The sequence below is a fragment of the Pseudophryne corroboree genome, chromosome 11, assembly GCF_028390025.1.
Source record: "Pseudophryne corroboree isolate aPseCor3 chromosome 11, aPseCor3.hap2, whole genome shotgun sequence".
Classification (NCBI taxonomy): domain Eukaryota; kingdom Metazoa; phylum Chordata; class Amphibia; order Anura; family Myobatrachidae; genus Pseudophryne; species Pseudophryne corroboree.
This window is the reverse complement of record NC_086454.1, coordinates 168,713,835-168,719,696: the sequence shown is the minus strand read 5'-3', so window position 1 is coordinate 168,719,696 and position 5,862 is coordinate 168,713,835. Positions and strand designations below refer to the sequence as shown.

At 30.0% G+C, this 5,862-nt stretch overlaps 3 non-coding genes across 3 annotated transcripts; all 3 read right to left on the bottom strand.

Moving 5' to 3' along the window:
* Positions 1-1,043: 1,043 nt before the first annotated feature.
* Positions 1,044-1,115, bottom strand: TRNAQ-CUG (transfer RNA glutamine (anticodon CUG)). Its single transcript has one exon. It is a non-coding gene; the product is annotated as a tRNA-Gln (tRNA).
* A 1,820-nt stretch (positions 1,116-2,935) lies between these two features.
* TRNAQ-CUG (transfer RNA glutamine (anticodon CUG)) lies at positions 2,936-3,007 on the bottom strand. Its single transcript has one exon. It is a non-coding gene; the product is annotated as a tRNA-Gln (tRNA).
* A 1,818-nt stretch (positions 3,008-4,825) lies between these two features.
* On the bottom strand, positions 4,826-4,897 carry TRNAQ-CUG (transfer RNA glutamine (anticodon CUG)). The gene has a single exon. It is a non-coding gene; the product is annotated as a tRNA-Gln (tRNA).
* Positions 4,898-5,862: the final 965 nt, after the last annotated feature.

Below are 5,862 nucleotides of genomic sequence, written 5' to 3'. Positions count from 1 at the left end.
ATTTTTACAATAATCAGTAATTTAAAAAAAATGTATTATATGTATAAAAAAGAAAAGTTTTTGTCAATCAAGGACTTAAACTGAAGGTACTAAAATGCACCTGGTCCCACCGAGATTTGAACTCAATTTACTGGATTCAGAGTACAGAGTGCTAACCATAACACCATGGAATATCCCTTCTAATAACACATATAAAACTTTCTCTCAGAGTGTAAGATCTTTATTTCTACAAGATACAGAAATATTAATTCAGAGAGATATGTACTACATTGTATTTACAAATAAAACCATTAGGACCTACCAATTTGTATATACAGATTATTAGTTTCAGAGTCCAGAATTGTTAACAGTACACCATGAAAGCTCATTCATATGGTGGCATGTAAAAAATGTTCTCACAGTGTAAGATTCTTAGAGGTTACATTTTATTGGAATTATATTACCGATAAACCTGTCTCTCAGTGTGTATGATTCTTAATTTATGCAATTTATAGATATTTTCTTTCTCAGAGATATGAACTGCATAATACTTACAAAAAAACAATAGGACCTACCAAGATGTAAATACAAATCATGGATTCAGAGTCCAAAATGGTTACAAATACACCAGGAAACCTCATTCATGAGGAAGCATTTAAACAGTTTTTATTAGAATGTACTCTCAGAGAAATATAAACTGAACGGTACTTACAAAAAACCAATAGGACCTACCAAGATTTAAATACAGATCACTGGATTTAAAGATCCGAGTGGTTACCAATACACCAAGAAACTTCATTCATGAGGGAGAGCTAAACATTTTTTTCTAAAATGTTAGATTCTTAGAAGACACATTTTATTGCAATTATTGTACATATATTTACATCAACGCTTATTTGGGTTATATAGTAAAATTCATATAATTACATACATTTCTATAACTACCTTTTTTTTAGCTTTTAGTACATATTTACAAAAATCAGTGATTAAAAAAATTATTATATGTATGAAAAAGAAGACTTTCTGTCAATCAAGAACTTAAACTGAAGGTACTAAAACACATCAGGTCCCACCGAGATTTGAACTCGGATCGCTGGATTCAGAGCCCAGAGTGCTAACCATTACACCATGAAACTTCTCTTCTAACACAACATATACAACTTTCTCTTAGAGTGTGAGATCTTATTTTCTACAAGTTACAGGAATAATAATCAGAGAGATAAGTATTACATTGTATTTACAGAAAAAAAGCAATTAGGACCTACCAAATTTTTATACAGATTATAGGTTTCAGAGTCCAGAATTGTTAACAGCACACAATGAAACCTCATTCATATGGTAGCATGTACATTTTTTGTCAGAGTATAAGATTCTTAGTGGATACATTTTATTGGAATTAAATGACAGATAAACCTGTCTCTCAGTGTGTAAGATTCTTAATTTATGCAATTTATAGATATTTTCTTTCTCAGAGATATTAACTGTATTGTACTTACAACAAAACCAATAGAACCTACCAAGATGTAAATATAGATCATGGATTCAGAGTCCAAAATGTTTACCAATATACCATGAAACCTCATCCATTAGGGAGCATCTAAATATTTTTATAAGAATGTACTCTCAGAGAGATATGAACTGAATGGTACTTACAAAAAACCAATAGGACCTACCAAGATTTAAATACAGATCACTGTATTCAAAGATCAGAGTGGAGTGGTTACCAATACACCAAGAAACCACATTTATTAGGGAACATCTAAACATTTTTTTCTAAAATGTTAGATTCTTCGAAGACACATTTTATTGAAGTTATTGTACATATATTAACATCAATGCTTATTTGGATTACACAGTAAAATTCATATAATTACAAACATTTCTATAACTACCTTTTTTTTAGATTTTAGTACATTTTTACAATAATCAGTAATTTAAAAAAAATGTATTATATGTATAAAAAAGAAAAGTTTTTGTCAATCAAGGACTTAAACTGAAGGTACTAAAATGCACCTGGTCCCACCGAGACTTGAACTCAATTTACTGGATTCAGAGTACAGAGTGCTAACCATAACACCATGGAATATCCCTTCTAATAACACATATAAAACTTTCTCTCAGAGTGTAAGATCTTTATTTCTACAAGATACAGAAATATTCATTCAGAGAGATATGTACTACATTGTATTTACAAATAAAACCATTAGGACCTACCAATTTGTATATACAGATTATTAGTTTCAGAGTCCAGAATTGTTAACAGTACACCATGAAAGCTCATTCATATGGTGGCATGTAAAAAATGTTCTCACAGTGTAAGATTCTTAGAGGTTACATTTTATTGGAATTATATTACCGATAAACCTGTCTCTCAGTGTGTATGATTCTTAATTTATGCAATTTATAGATATTTTCTTTCTCAGAGATATGAACTGCATAATACTTACAAAAAAACAATAGGACCTACCAAGATGTAAATACAAATCATGGATTCAGAGTCCAAAATGGTTACAAATACACCAGGAAACCTCATTCATGAGGAAGCATTTAAACAGTTTTTATTAGAATGTACTCTCAGAGAAATATAAACTGAACGGTACTTACAAAAAACCAATAGGACCTACCAAGATTTAAATACAGATCACTGGATTCAAAGATCCGAGTGGTTACCAATACACCAAGAAACTTAATTCATGAGGGAGAGCTAAACATTTTTTTCTAAAATGTTAGATTCTTAGAAGACACATTTTATTGCAATTATTGTACATATATTTACATCAACGCTTATTTGGGTTATATAGTAAAATTCATATAATTACATACATTTCTATAACTACCTTTTTTTAGCTTTTAGTACATATTTACAAAAATCAGTGATTTAAAAAAATTATTATATGTATGAAAAAGAAGACTTTCTGTCAATCAAGAACTTAAACTGAAGGTACTAAAACACATCAGGTCCCACCGAGATTTGAACTCGGATCGCTGGATTCAGAGCCCAGAGTGCTAACCATTACACCATGAAACCTCTCTTCTAACACAACATATACAACTTTCTCTTAGAGTGTGAGATCTTATTTTCTACAAGTTACAGGAATAATAATCAGAGAGATAAGTATTACATTGTATTTACAAAAAAAAGCCATTAGGACCTAACAAATTTTTATACAGATTATAGGTTTCAGAGTCCAGAATTGTTAACAGTACACCATGAAACCTCATTCATATGGTAGCATGTACATTTTTTGTCAGAGTATAAGATTCTTAGTGGATACATTTTATTGGAATTAAATGACAGATAAACCTGTCTCTCAGTGTGTAAGATTCTTAATTTATGCAATTTATAGATATTTTCTTTCTCTGAGATATTAACTGTATTGTACTTACAACAAAACCAATAGAACCTACCAAGATGTAAATATAGATCATGGATTCAGAGTCCAAAATGTTCACCAATATACCATGAAACCTCATCCATTAGGGAGCATCTAAATATTTTTATAAGAATGTACTCTCAGAGAGATATGAACTGAATGGTACTTACAAAAAACCAATAGGACCTACCAAGATTTAAATACAGATCACTGTATTCAAAGATCAGAGTGGAGTGGTTACCAATACACCAAGAAACCACATTCATTAGGGAACATCTAAACATTTTTTTCTAAAATGTTAGATTCTTAGAAGACACATTTTATTGAAGTTATTGTACATATATTAACATCAATGCTTATTTGGATTACACAGTAAAATTCATATAATTACAAACATTTCTATAACTACCTTTTTTTTAGATTTTAGTACATTTTTACAATAATCAGTAATTTAAAAAAAATGTATTATATGTATAAAAAAGAAAAGTTTTTGTCAATCAAGGAATTAAACTTTGTACGAAAATGCACCTGGTCCCACCGAGATTTGAACTCAATTTACTGGATTCAGAGTACAGAGTGCTAACCATAACACCATGGAATATCTCTTCTAATAACACATATAAAACTTTCTCTCAGAGTGTAAGATCTTTATTTCTACAAGATACAGAAATATTCATTCAGAGAGATATGTACTACATTGTATTTACAAATAAAACCATTAGGACCTACCAATTTGTATATACAGATTATTAGTTTCAGAGTCCAGAATTGTTAACAGTACACCATGAAAGCTCATTCATATGGTGGCATGTAAAAAATGTTCTCACAGTGTAAGATTCTTAGAGGTTACAATTTATTGGAATTATATTACCGATAAACCTGTCTCTCAGTGTGTATGATTCTTAATTTATGCAATTTATAGATATTTTCTTTCTCAGAGATATGAACTGCATAATACTTCCAAAAAAACAATAGGACCTACCAAGATGTAAATACAAATCATGGATTCAGAGTCCAAAATGGTTACAAATACACCAGGAAACCTCATTCATGAGGATGCATTTAAACAGTTTTTATTAGAATGTACTCTCAGAGAAATATAAACTGAACGGTACTTACAAAAAACCAATAGGACCTACCAAGATTTAAATACAGATCACTGGATTCAAAGATCCGAGTGGTTACCAATACACCAAGAAACTTCATTCATGAGGGAGAGCTAAACATTTTTTTCTAAAATGTTAGATTCTTAGAAGACACATTTTATTGCAATTATTGTACATATATTTACATCAACGCTTATTTGGGTTATATAGTAAAATTCATATAATTACATACATTTCTATAACTACCTTTTTTTTAGCTTTTAGTACATATTTACAAAAATCAGTGATTTAAAAAAATTATTATATGTATGAAAAAGAAGACTTTCTGTCAATCAAGAACTTAAACTGAAGGTACTAAAACACATCAGGTTCCACCGAGATTTGAACTCGGATCGCTGGATTCAGAGCCCAGAGTGCTAACCATTACACCATGAAACCTCTCTTCTAACACAACATATACAACTTTCTCCTAGAGTGTGAGATCTTATTTTCTACAAGTTACAGGAATAATAATCAGAGAGATGAGTATTACATTGTATTTACAAAAAAAAGCCATTAGGACCTAACAAATTTTTATACAGATTATAGGTTTCAGAGTCCAGAATTGTTAACAGTACACAATGAAACCTCATTCATATGGTAGCATGTACATTTTTTGTCAGAGTATAAGATTCTTAGTGGATACATTTTATTGGAATTAAATGACAGATAAACCTGTCTCTCAGTGTGTAAGATTCTTAATTTATGCAATTTATAGATATTTTCTTTCTCAGAGATATTAACTGTATTGTACTTACAACAAAACCAATAGAACCTACCAAGATGTAAATATAGATCATGGATTCAGAGTCCAAAATGTTTACCAATATACCATGAAACCTCATCCATTAGGGAGCATCTAAATATTTTTATAAGAATGTACTCTCAGAGAGATATGAACTGAATGGTACTTACAAAAAACCAATAGGACCTACCAAGATTTAAATACAGATCACTGTATTCAAAGATCAGAGTGGAGTGGTTACCAATACACCAAGAAACCACATTCATTAGGGAACATCTAAACATTTTTTTCTAAAATGTTAGATTCTTAGAAGACACATTTTATTGAAGTTATTGTACATATATTAACATCAATGCTTATTTGGATTACACAGTAAAATTCATATAATTACAAACATTTCTATAACTACCTTTGTTTAGATTTTAGTACATTTTTACAATAATCAGTAATTTAAAAAAAATGTATTATATGTATAAAAAAGAAAAGTTTTTGTCAATCAAGGACTTAAACTGAAGGTACTAAAATGCACCTGGTCCCACCGAGATTTGAACTCAATTTACTGGATTCAGAGTACAGAGTGCTAACCATAACACCATGGAATATCCCTTCTAATAACACA